At 41.4% G+C, this 13,874-nt stretch overlaps 1 protein-coding gene across 1 annotated transcript in view; it reads right to left on the bottom strand.

Annotated features, from left to right (window-relative positions):
• The window catches only part of PPP3CA (protein phosphatase 3 catalytic subunit alpha), a 328,633-nt gene that overhangs the window by 144,615 nt on the left and 170,144 nt on the right, over positions 1 to 13,874 (bottom strand). The gene's annotated exons all lie outside the window — the stretch shown is intronic.

The following is a 13,874-nucleotide window of genomic DNA, read 5'->3' as shown; positions in this document are numbered from 1 at the left end:
TTTTTTTTTTTTTACAATCGTTTAGTGCAGACAGCACTAGAAGCTGCAGTTTTACATAATTTGGTGGAGAGGAACATTGGAAAGCTACAGTTCATTACATAACAACAGCCACCTTATTGCTTGTCAGAAAGAAAATAATTTCTATTATTATACCCTGAGATTCAATGCTCCCAGAGGAGGATAAATGTGGCACAAAGATTGGATGCAACAGAAAGCAACTTGCCTACTCATTACAGTATGTATTTGTTGCCTAGGGAGAGCATGTAATGTGATGGTGTGGGAAGGGAGATAGAGGTAGAACGAGGGGAGGGGGGAACCAGGAGAAAAAGTGAACCTATGGCCAAACTGAAGCTGTTTAATCTTCTAGGAACCATCTCCCTGGTAAACAAGAATTCTCTCTCTTCTTGACATCTTCAACTGTGAATTGTATTAATCCTGATACCCTAAATATGTGTGCATCAAATGCTCCTCACACGATTTCTCTACTGAGCTGCACATTTTCTATTACATCAACAAAAACAAAGTCATTAAACCAAAATGATGCAAATTCTGCCCTAATGATATTTTTTACATTTTTACACTCCACATGGATAATGTTGCATCAGAAAATGAAGTAGAGGACTCAGCCTTCTGTCTCATTTCCAGTATTAGCAAAATTGTTCCTGCAGCAACTTAATCTGTAGAAGCACTGAGCTCCTATCAAAAGCACAAACCTAATAAAATCCCATAAGCTGTACACATCTAAAAGTTTTGACAAGTTGATTTTTTTTCTTATCTCATAAAAATTTAAAAATTCAAAACTTATTACACATTTAAATAAGGCAAAATTGTAGGATAGTGCTATATAACAGTGAACGGTGAGTTCAGTGCTGCACAAAGTACAGATTCAACCTGCTTGTTACATATGCTCCCTGAACTTATAGCACCTCTCTTTTGAATTGCATGAGAATTTATAAATACATTTTTGAATCAGTTTATGAATTAAAATACATTTGAATTCTTCCTTTCTTTCCATCTCTCCCCACACGCGCTGAAATTTAGCGCGTATAATGCTTTTTACAATTCCATACAGGCAGCTTAAACAGTACATGCAGTATGTATTTTGGTTTTAAGGGTGGGGGGAGGGAATGGTTTTGTTAATAGAAATTGCTTTCCCACTCTTTGGTTGCTGGTGACTTTTCACATCTATAACTGAGAGGCATTTCCCCACCCCTGGGATGGTTATAACAGTCATTTTCTCTATGGCTTTCACGGCACAAAGCAAGAAGCCTTCTCTAACATTATTACAGCCTTAATATAGACTAGTAGGAGACCCTCCTTCATTGCCCTAGTCCCAGGTTCCAACCACAGCACCACCAAAATCTGACAGATTGCCAGGGAAACAAGAGTTCAGAAAACATGGGGCTCAGAACTAAAGAAGTTCCTCATCTGACAAAACTTTACCAAACCCTTTAAAAACTTTCAAGGGATTCTAAACAGACTTGCATTCTTGTCTATTTATAATCTCTGACTTTCTTACCAATCTGCTTATATACGGACAATCCACCTTATTTGTTTTTCACTTTTTGATCTTTTCTCGTGAATCAGATATGGCAGGCAGACCACATACTCCTTCCATTTTGATGTACTGCTGCATAAGTCCTGCAATGCCAGCAATTGTATATAGGTAGTCTGAGCCAAGACTCGAGGCAAGACCATTACCCACAAAACATTGGCTCGGTCCCCTCATCTTGCAGAAGCTTAAAATATCCTGCCCCTAAAATACTGTGCCCATGAGAAATCAACAAAGCCAAGTGCAAAGTCCTGCGTTTTGGATGGAACAGCTGCATGCACAAATACACTCTGAGGAATGACTGGCTAGGCTGCAGTACTGCAGTACAGGTTCCAGAGGTTACAGTCAAGCACAAACTGAATCTGAACTCATTGCAAAAAATCTAAAAGGATACTGGGTTGTTTTAGCAGAAATCTTGCTTTCAAATCAAGGGAAGTGATGATTTTGCATTATATGGCACTGGTGAGATCTCATATGGAGTCTCACACTTCAATAAAGATGGGACAGATTGACAAGAGTCCAGATAAGGGCAATCAAAACTATTAGCTGCATAGGAAACATGACTTACAAGAATAGGTACTTATTTCAGAGAAAAGAAGATTGGGGGAGTTCTGATAATGGTTTTCAAACAGCTGAAATGTAGTTATGAAGAGGATGGGCAGATTATTTATTCTCTGTGCAGCAAGGGAAATTTAGGTTACATATTTGAAATAATTTTCTCACTGTAAGGGATATTAGGAAGAACTTTTGCACTGGAACAGGTTACCTAGAGAACTTGTGACATCTCCACCCATGGAAATTTTCAAGAGCAGGTTAGACAGACACTTGACCGTGACAGTTTAGTCAGGGATGATCCTGCCTGGCTCACAGGTTTTTAGCAGATGACTGGTTGAGGTCATTTCCTGCCCTATTTTTCTATGAATCCATTAAGTACTGGCACACTTTTAGCTGAATTAAATGTAAGTGGGCAAACATTATTTAAGCAAAAAGGTACATTTTTTTAAATGCACACATAATAATATGCATCATATAATGACAAAATGTTACTGTAAAATTAATCATAGAATCTTAGGCTATGGACAAATGTACCCTTTAACTACTTTAAAAGGGGAGTTGGAGTTGCTGCTCCAGAGGGTGCATCAGCTGTTAAATTACTGCAGGAAATGCATCATAAATTAGCTGAATTACTGTAATGCTGCTGCATTGAGTTAAAGTTGGAATGGTTTTGCTATGCTGTAACGGTTACATGGTAACACCTTATATCAGTATCATTTTATATTGATACAATTGGGCTCCCTCTATTTAAACAGAATCATAGAAAAATAGGGTTGGAGGAGGCCTCAGGCCAATGGCCTGTTCAAGGCAGAATTATCCTGGTCTAAACTATTCCAGGTAAGTGTTAAAACTGTTCTTAAAAACTTCCACAGACAGAAATTCCATGATCTCACTAGGTAATCTGTTCTAGTGTTTAACAGCTAGAAAATTCTTACTAACATCCAACCTCAATCTTCCTTCTTTCAATTATGTTCGTTGCTTCTTGTACACTCTGCAAACCTAGGGTGCTAGTACACATGCCAGGAGGTTGCTCTGATGCTCTGAACAGGGCATTAGAGCAAACTCGATTAATCGAGTCTGCCGGTGCATGGTAATTAACAAGCTCCAGCCAGCCTCTGCGTCTCATGTATCAGTGTCCCTGTGCTTCAAAATGGTGGTGGGGCACTTTAACTAAAACTTATTTGATAAGCTTAGGTATAGTGCGCCTGCCACTATTTTGAAGCATGGGGATGTTGACACATGAGACGCTGCAGGTGCTTTAGAGTGGCTCTTGGAGCTGCTCTAATTAAAGTGCTCCCTCCCTCTATCCCCAGAGCAAATGTAAAAACACCCCTACAGACTAGTTGATTGGCCCTAACTGCCCCCATGTCCCCTCCCCACCTTGCCACTACTGCTTATCCTCAATCACAACTCTGGCTCCAGCCCCACTCTGGCCCCCACATTATCAGACAGCAGTGGTTGTGGCCACAGCTGCTCCAGCCCCAGCCCTAGCCCCAGGCTCTGGGTTGGAGCCAGAGCCAGGGAGAAACTGGTGAGGCCTCACCAATGGTGAATAACCAAGAAAGTCTGGCTGTCAGACATTTATAACAATATATTCTCTAAACATATATCCACAACATATCTTTTCTAAATACTTTCAAAGGCAACAAAAGAGAAACTAAACAATTCAGGAAATCTGCAGAGAGAACTTAGCGCACTACAATCAACAGTAACACTTTCAAGCAAATTATCACCCCAAAATGAGCCACAAAATGGCTATCCAGCCTAACAGATGTTAGTTATAAAATGCAGAATATCTTTGTAGTTCATTTGTATCACTCTCTAATTTAAGCATGTGTTATTTTACATAAAGGGTGATATTTCTTGCACAGAAGAAAAGGAACTCTCTGGGTGTGAACAGATATAACACTCAGAATGATCTGAATAGACTTTAAACCCCAAGAGTCTAGATGTGCATGCCACCTGAAACCAGTTTAAACTTCCAGGAACGTTTCAAAAGCATACAGAGAAAATAACTTTGAACTGGTCCTCCTTGAACCAGTTCTATGTTGTGGGGACACACAGCATTCTGTGCTAATGTCTAGAGTCAGTCTTCAAAACATCCCAAATTGAACCATCCCTCACCTCCCTCCACCCCTCAAACCCATGCAGGACACTGGGGTTTCTCCAGGGTGCAACCAGGACCCTACTGCCCAAAGATCTATTGCCTACAGAAACCATGGTGTGCAGTGCTAGGGAAGCAGGAAGCCTCTGTGCCAGGTTCAGTTTCCTGCTAGTAACCCTGAGGCAGGGGTCCCAGCTTCCTTGGGATGAAATACAAGTAGACAGCTTCTAGGGTGGGGGTGGTCTTTGTAGCCTCCTGCTTGTGGTGAATGGCTGGTTGTGCCTGTAACAGTACATACTTGTCAAGTGCTCATGGTGGTGCCAGGGAAACAGCCATGCACAATGGGAACTTATAGAACAAAATGGCTGTCCATCCCATGTTCAATGTGAAGTGATTACCCATTAGCTGTTAATTGTTCCTCATAGTCTGTCGTGCACTTCTGGAACTAGCTCTCCCTGGCAGGTTCCACAGTGTCTATGCAATTGCTGGCAATACCCAAGGAGTTCTGGGTGTGGGGAAGGGTAGAGCACCCAGCCCCCTGAGAACCATAAGCAGGGGTCCACGCAGCCCCCCAGCACCAGGCAAACACTCCACTCCAATCCCCTGCCACAATCAGGGTCTTTCTGCCTCCTCTCTTTCTAGGGCAATCCTGGGGAAACTGTGGGCACTAACCTCTAGAAGGCATGATGGTCTGGGTACTCTACCACCCGTAGTGGTATTTTGGCAGCAATGCAATCCCTAAAAAGTGAGGGTTCTATTGGGAACCCTTAGCACTGAAGCTGTAGACACTTCTGTCCAGGGACAACTGTGATATAGTTCCCAATCAGTGACATTCTTGGAATGGTTTAAGTGTTATGTCTGTCCATGGCTCATGCTTAACTCTGCTGTCTCAGGGCACAACAGCAGATGTTATGACTCACTGGCTCTTCCTCCATTTGCCCAAGCATTGTTCAAGGCTGCTTCTTTAAGAAGCCATTTAACTCCTCTCTGTGAAAGCCAGAGTGTAAACAAACACTGAAGTGACGCACTTTACTTGTTTCACTTTGGTGTCACATGTCAGACATCTCATGAGTATCCCTAGATCTGCATAAGGGTAGGGGAGTGGCTACTTCACTCGAGGGGAACCCAGATGTCTTCTCAGTCTGAGCCAAGCTGAAGGCATAGTTGACCACCCCTACCAGAAGCCTTTTAACTCCTCCATTTGCTGTGAAGTGCTGGCAGAGCAAATTCCCAAGATGCTTTAAGCAGGGTGCAAGTCATGACCTTTCTGTTGTATCGTACTAGCAGTAGCTTGATGGAAATAATATGTGCACCAGGGGCCTAAATTTTAGTACTGCAACCTGATCTGCACAGGTACAGTACCACACACCATTAATCTTAATGAAGTCCCTTACAGGGACTGGAGTATGCCCATGCAGCCTATTATAGGTAGGAATCTACTGAACTTGATGCGGCTGCTGGCCTATTTCACATGCAAATTGGCAGCCATTTTTGCAGGCGGAGCACAGCAGGCCCCCCTCACCTCTCATTCTTCAATTGGCCCTGGTGGCCCTGACCCTGACTCTCACTGCTGGTTGGCTGAGAAGGCTGTCCATCATGTGACCCCACCACCCTCTGCTGAGTGGTAGCGGAGAGGAGGGGAGGGGGAAGGAGGACAGGACAAACAGCCATCACAGCCAATCAGTGGTGAGGGGCAGGGGGGGTGGCAGCCATTTTGCTGTGCCGGCAGCTCCCCTTCCCCCTCCAGCAGGCTGTGTGGCCAGGCCACAACACCCATGTGGACTGCTGCTCTCCCAGAGGGAGCCAGCATTTTATTTTTTGCAATATTTTCATTTTTTCGGTAAGCCCACTAAAAGCGTGAAGCCTGCATCTTTTTTGCAAAGCCCGTCTGAAATCATAGTTTCTGTGAAAATTGCAAAATCACAATTTTGGGAGGTCCCTAATTATAGCATTCAGATCAGAAAGTCTTTCTTCTCTCAGTCACTACAGTCAGTCCAGTGCAGGACAGTAGAAGCTGAACGTATTATTTGGGAGCCCAATGGAAATGATTCTAGCAGTCCCTGTATACTCCCTGTTACTCAGTGATCCAGTAAAAACCATTTCCACAAATGCCAATCCCATAAAGCATTTTGGGCAAAATAATGGATTTGCTTTCAGGACTAGAAATTATCTCCATATCAGCATTAAATAAATTGGGAAAGCCCTGGGGAGAAGCTTGTACTATCATTATCTTGTGCTATATGTTTGTGGGAATAGAGAGGGTGAATAAAAAATATCATGAGTATTAAGCCGTAATAGCATACCAACAAAGACGCTTTAAAAATAAAAATAAATACCAATAATCATTACTATATTTACTTGATCCAGAGCAAGGCTTTCACCCTCCACCATTTAAAGCGGGGAAAAATCCTACAGATTGTCTAGGATTTGGGTACAAAGCCGGGAGGGGGGTGGGGTGGGGGGCAGGTAACTGCTCTGGCTGTGGCCCTTCCTGCTATCTCTGACCCCGTTGCATGGCTCCCCTTGAAGCCTTGCCCCCTTACCACCACCTCTTTGCCCATCTCCCTCACCCTGTATCTTCCCCTCCACCTTCCTTCCCCCAAAGTTTTGGGCTCCCCACTCTCCCCATCTCCCCACTGCAGCCTCTGCCCCCTGCCCACACTCTCCCCACTGTTTACCCTTCCTGTGCTCTGGACCTGTGCTCCAGCTTGGGAGCACAACCCCAGCCCAGCCTGGTAGCAGTGATGGCAGCTGTAACTGGGCCTTAGAGACAGGCTGGAGCTACCATGCCACTTCACTGAGAGTTGCTACAAAAAGATGAGGGGAGATGTGGGGGGAGGAGGGATGGGGAGCTTGAGACTGCAGGAGAGGGCACCTGAGGGGACAGAGGCTGCACGGAGACGGAGGTGAGAAGGCAAGCATGGGGGGGGAGGACAGACAGCAGGGAGCAATGGGCCTTCCTTACCAACTGGCCCCCCTACCATTGCTTTCCCCACTGCAGCAGTAGGAGAGACATATAAGATGACTCCACATAATTTGATTTTATACATGGAAATTTATAACAAATGTATACATTTTCCTTGTACAGAATCTAATTATTGGGGGGTCTTCTTAAACTCAAGTTCATTTTGAATTCACATAAATATGGTACACACCAAATTGAGCAACAATAGTAACTGTGTGCGCTAATAATGAACTAACCTAATAGCTATATTAACAAAGTAGACCTTTGTCTTATGGGTAGAATTTAATGAATGAATGGCCTTCATTTCTATTTTCTAATTATAATATTAATCTCAGTCTTTCCAGAAATGTTCACATTCAGACAAAATTGGTAACATATATCTACAACTTTGTACCACAACTATGAAAAATTACAGAAAATCCCACTTAGCATCTGAGTTGCTAAAAACAGTGAGTAGAAAGATAATCTAAGGATTCAAGTAGAGTACAAGGCATAAGGGTAAGTAAATAATTATTCCTACAAAAGGTGCTGTTTGTTTCCATTCCAGGAATTTTCTAATTGTTCCTAATCAAGTTCATAACACCCAATCTTCGCTCTGGACAGCATTTGGATCAATGCATGATAAGCGTTAATTATTAACTACAAAGCATATACTGCCTTACATTTAAAAATATTTTGAAAGTGCAACAAGATGAAACTCACAAAATATAAATGGAAGTAATTAAAGCTAGGTGAATATTTGGGATGGCAATTTAAAACCAGATCTTATAAACACTATATGGTTAAATTTCCATTGCACTCAATGCGAGGTTTGCTTAAGTGAAGACTCCATTACTAGATGCTTAATTGGTTGTTTTTTGTACCTTCATATTTTGTACACATTAATTTGAGTGGCAGATGCATGCACTGCCCAGTCACGACATCCTGGAAACTGGAGCTATTTTAGAACTGCCTTGAGAGTGTATCTAAGACAGAGAGCCTGAGAGTGGCTCAGGGGGCACACTCAGCACTGCAGTAAAGCAGCTGCACAGTGCGGTTTCCAGAATTTCATATTCATGGAACAGGAGTGAGCGGGTAGGACATGTTTCTTGGGGGTGCTCCAGGGTTTGTACAAAAGCAGTATCAACATGCTCTAACAATATAGACAGGTGCTTAGTGGGATTTTCAAATCTCATTAGGAGCCTAACTCAGGGTAATTTCCATGGGAGTTTAGCAACCTGTGCCCTTTTGAAAATTCCACCAATTATCTATCTATCTTTTTATACACAGTCCTTCTAAAATCTGGCTTTAGGCTTCATAAACATTTATATGGAACTATAACAGAGCAAATTCTTCCCCCACCTTCATTTTTAGTGTGACTATATGAATAGCCTACACTGATGCTAACAAAATTAATATATTAGGCCTGAGCAAAGCAGCTAGTATTTGCTTTGGATTTGGCCAATTCAGGGGACAGTGATTCAATTTGGTGATTTGAATCACTGTCCCGAATCAGTTTGGCCAAATCAGATTTGGAGATTCAGCTACCGCCAAACTGGCCTCCAAATTGGCTGAATCAAACAGGCTCCATCTGCCACTCACTCTCCCAGCTGTCAATGGCTGCCCCACCCAACCCCCTTTTTAAGTGCCAGGATGCTAGTGCCAGCCAGGGCAGCCATTGACATGGCTGGGAGAGCGGGTGGGGGTTGGGGAGTGCTCAGGGGGGCTGGTGGAGCAGGTAGGAGACGGGGCCTGGCAGGAGTCCCCCCATAGTCCCATAGTCCCCTTCCCATCCTCCACCCCTCCGCCCCCTATTTACTGGCACGGAGTCCGGGTCCAGCTCCCTGAGGCAGTGAGTGGGGACTGCTTAAATCACCAAATCTCTCCAAAGCTCTCTGAATCTTTTCCAAATCGATTCAGAGAGCTTCAAATCGATTCAACCTTTTTACTGGTCTCCGGATTTGATTTGGATTCAGAGATTCGGCCGCCAAATTTGAATCTCCTCCAAATCAAATCAACACCCAAAGCTTTACAGAGCCCTAATACATATGGGTCTGCCTGAAAGGACTTTTGTGTTTCAGAGAAAAAATAATATATAATTGACTAATGTAATTTGGTTGGAAAGCTAACTGTTCTGGAATGGGTAGAAAGTCAAATTATGCCACACATTTCTGATATGAAACAAGATGGAGATATGTATGTGAAATACAAAACTAATCAATGACAGAACATGATTCATTACACTCTGAGAAGCAATTCTGCTGTCACTACATTTCTAAACAACAAAGTGAGCAATACAATGGAAAACTCATTAGATTACATGCAATCTAATAGGCTGCAGTATAAATTAAGATTTACTGTCTTCCCATTTTATTAATTTCTACAAAAATATTTAGCAATCGTAATGAAGTCTGATTATCTAAGTCTTGTAATTACAATGCTAAGAGAATATGTCCAGCAGTGTGAATGATAGCAACTTGCCAGCTGGACAAGGCTGTTAGTTGGAAGAACAAACCATATTTCTCAATTAAAGCACTACAATTAGTGCAACAAATAGCTTTGCTTTGGACTTTAAGCTTAATTTGTCACTTCTGATGGGAACAATATCATCATTTCTAAATCCTAAATGAAAGTATACTTCAGGAAATGGGGGTTGAGACAAATTCAGTCACATTGTATAGCAGTGAATACATTTGTATAATATTATAAAAGCATGCCTATTAGTCTGTAATGAGATCATGTGCTTACTGACAGAATTTCTTTTGCTATTATATGAAGCATAAAACTAGAATGAGGCATTCTAGCTGGGTTTTTTTTTTAATCAATGATATAAGAAAGCATCATAAGATAAATCAGTAACTTTGCTGTAGTTACCATTGTGCTCTTCAAAGACATCTAATCTAGTGGTTCCCAGACTTTTGGGACTCATGGATCTGTCAGCCCTTACCCTTTCTTATGGTACCACAGTGTACACGTATTGTGACACTTGTAATTGAAAAGAGAAAGGGTGCTATGCAAGCTAGAATCCTCTAAATATTAGAAACACATCATTATCTGTAATAGGACTAGGATAATACACAGATTCATAGATAACACTTCTCAAAATAAATGCTTATATCATTTTACAATGGGAGGGGCTGAGGTATTTTTAAAAGTTTCAGTATCACTTTGTAATAGTACAATTATTTCTTTTTACCAACCCTTTATTTGGTTAAAGATTGGGTTTAATTACATAGGGTTCAGCCTATATTTAGATTTCATTTTCCTACTATATTTATCCACATTCCATAGCAACAATTCTCAACCAGGTTGCATGTCACTTTGGGTTGTCTTGAGATCCTTTCAGGGATGTCATGGGGTACCATGTAATTTTAGCACTGTGAGGTGTGCAAACATGCTCCAAAATATAAGTGAAAACTAAGAGCTGAGTGGTGCTTGGCATCTAAAAAGGTTGATAAACACTTTTTGTAGCTTCACGTGCTTATATAGTTGATACTGAAAACTTGGCTATAGAGAATCATAGGAAATTAGGGTTGGAAGGGATGTCAGGAGGTCATCTAGTCCAACCCCCTGCTCAAAACAGGGCCATCCCCAACTATACTGTGATTTTCCTTTTCACATATTTCTTACACCAAGAACTGAGCACAGGGAAAGTTCTGAAGTTCTATTTTATGCCATTCTCACCAACTAAAGGGAATGAGAATTTCATGTTTAATGCAAAATGTATAATTTTTCCTTTAATAAACAAACAACAGTGAAAGGCCAAACACACTTTCTAACCCATCACAAAACTGAATGCTCCTTTCTTCCCACACCTCAAACCCCACCACACGAATTGGCAGATTGCCATGAGGTTAGGAAAGCTTCCAGTTGCCTCTGAACCCAGCCTACTTCCTAAACTGACTCTTGCATGGAGAGGTTCGTGCAACATCTTCTCTAAGAAATTCTTGCTTAGATTTCCTGAACTTTAGAGGCTTCCTGAACTTTATGTACTGCTGTAGTACTTTACGGGTGTTATACTGGGGTAGTAATCCTCTACCCTCTGCCTTTAAGCCTCATTTTTGCAATTTTGGTAAGGGCAAAGTATAACAACTTCACCCCTTCTACACCAAGTAAAAACTAAAAGGAGCTATTTTTAAATGTGGTTATTAGAGGTCTCTGTAGCCCTCTGACACAGATCTCACCAACACAGTTAAAAAAGAAACTGATGGCTGTCAGACTAGCCATGGTTGATTGTGCTGTCATGCTTCTAGTCAGTTGTCATGGCATGCTAGAACAGCAACTAACCACATTGGACCACAGAGGATTCCTTCCAGTGATGCATCATTCTGCCTCTCCTGAGATGCATGTGGAAGGTCCATAATGGTGATGGTTCTACAACTGAAAGTCAGCAGTATACCCAAGACCATAAAAGGAACTCTTGGTGAACCAATTGGCATATAGTCTATGGCTTGTATATTCAGGCCATAATAACTATGTTATAATGTAGTTTCCAACATACTTCTGTCTTTTTTTAAAGCCTTTTCCTCTATTAAAAAAAAAGAAAGAAGGAAAAAAAATTTTCAGCACCATTCGTCTTTGCCTCCTTCCCTTAACTATCAAATCTTACTTAATGTTGCAAGAAAGTACCATTCATTCCAGAAATGCATGTTTAAACTTTACATACATATGTAAAAATACTATATATAAACAAGCAAACACTCAAACACGCATATAAATATACAAAAATAAAATATATAAAACATATTCTATAAGGTTAGCCTGCATTATTGTATTTGTTGTTAGAAATAATGGCTGTACATTAAAAGTTGTATTTTATCATTAATGTAAGAGCAGAATACTTTGCAGTGAGTGAGACAGGAAGGAAGTGATCAACAGTAGAGTTAAAACAAAATATTGTTGCAAAAACTGTTGCTAAATATGCTGGGATAAAGTTCAGAAAACCTCAATTAAAAAAAAAAGCCATTTTGTTGAAAATCTTACTTAAAATGTGGTCATTAAGAGTTAGTGAAAATCTTAGAGGCAGAGATAGCAATGCTGCAGAGTAGGGCATATTACCTAGACAAAATCATCACACAGTGGGGAGCCTGAAACATGAAAATTTATGTCCCACCGTTGGCAGTGACTGACTTTAAATAATATTTTGCAAATTTTATTTTTAGGCCTTCCTGGATGCCTGCGCATCTCCCTATGGTCTCACACAAAGGTTTTCAAACTCTAAGTATGGTTAACAAAAGAGAGATTATCTTCCCTTGTATTTTATGGACTACTTCAGCTTCCCCTTTCCAACTATTTTTCCTGGGATTCTGTTTACATGGCACACTTTAGCAACGTGAAGCAGCAAAAATGTTCCCCCCAAATTATTTATTTTTCAGGTCTCATCCAACGAAATGCTGGATTCCTGTTACTTTTGCATTCGGCAAAGAATTAGAGAAATTGGTGATCTTCATATGCCTTCGAATGCATTGATGACAACAGGCTTTTGAGCTGAATGTTCACTTGAACCTACTGGCTGCAAACTGATCATAACAGTATGTTGCTTGTTTCAGATATTATTCTGCCACTTGCCTTGTCCACAGAAATATGCCTCTTGTCTTGTACTTAAAATTGTCTAAAAAGGTTGCTTTTACAAAAGGGCTAAAATGGCTGAAATTATATGGAATTTATTAATAGTTTGGTGACTGCAGTGGTCCCTTATGTGGTGGCAGGATTCCAGCCAAGCCTACTAGTAGTAAGGGGAAGAAACTAAATTGCATACTTTTTCTTCCAAAAATCAGTTAGTTTATAGGCTAGACTTATGGTGCATTTTGTTAAGAGTTTTTATATTAACCTCCGGAAAAAATCCAACAGGCAGCTGAGTTGACTATATTGTTTACCTATGAAGCTGGTCATAATTTCTAGTCTATTATGTTTTCTTCATAGTTTTTCTTTCATTGCACTGGATGATAATGAAAGCAGTAAAAATAAATCAAATAAAAATATCAGTGGGTTTCAATGACATTCACAGGTGTCCTGAATTGCAACCAATTAGCTCACTATTACTCACAGACCAGCAGAGATTTTATATCATTAAGGAACCATGGTTTTAAAAGCTCTACTACAGTCCTTTAACATATACATATAGGCTAGGGACAGACATTACACATAAACCAGTTTAAGTGATCAGAAACTGGTTTAAACCTGTAACAGAATAGACATTCAGTGCACACAAACCAGTTTCAAAATGGCCTAAACCACTTTGAGATAAACCTGGCTGAATGTAGGCTTAACTGATAGAGCTCAAACCAGTTTATTCAAAGTCTGTCCCAGACCCGTTTCTGGTTTAAGTTAACCCAGAGTCCTCCAGCATCTCAGCATGCTCTCTGGGTTAGGTTCTCTGCTCCAGTCCAACAGGGCTGGTCCTGCCCCTCTGCTCTCTAGTCCAGGCAGGGACAGCACATGGTGAGACACTGGCCAACATGGCCCATTTTAGGCAAAGTGGACAGGGAGGGGGTTAATTCTTCCCTCCTTTCCCACTGCAGCCAGGGTCTGCCTGTTTGCCAGGGAGCAGAGGTGAGGGGGCTGCAGTGATGGTCCCTGGGGCTGGCAGACCCCAGCTGCAGGGCAGAAAGGATGGAGGGAGAAATTAACCCTTCCCCCTGCTACCCTCCCCTCTCAAATCTCTTCTCCAAATGCACCTCTGTCATGATGTCTGTAACAAATGAGCCAGCTGATGGTGT

The sequence above is a fragment of the Gavialis gangeticus genome, unplaced genomic scaffold (genome assembly GCF_001723915.1).
Source record: "Gavialis gangeticus isolate Ggan-Ray unplaced genomic scaffold, GavGan_comp1, whole genome shotgun sequence".
Taxonomy (NCBI): Eukaryota; Metazoa; Chordata; order Crocodylia; family Gavialidae; genus Gavialis; species Gavialis gangeticus.
This window is presented reverse-complemented; position numbering and strand designations above follow the sequence as displayed.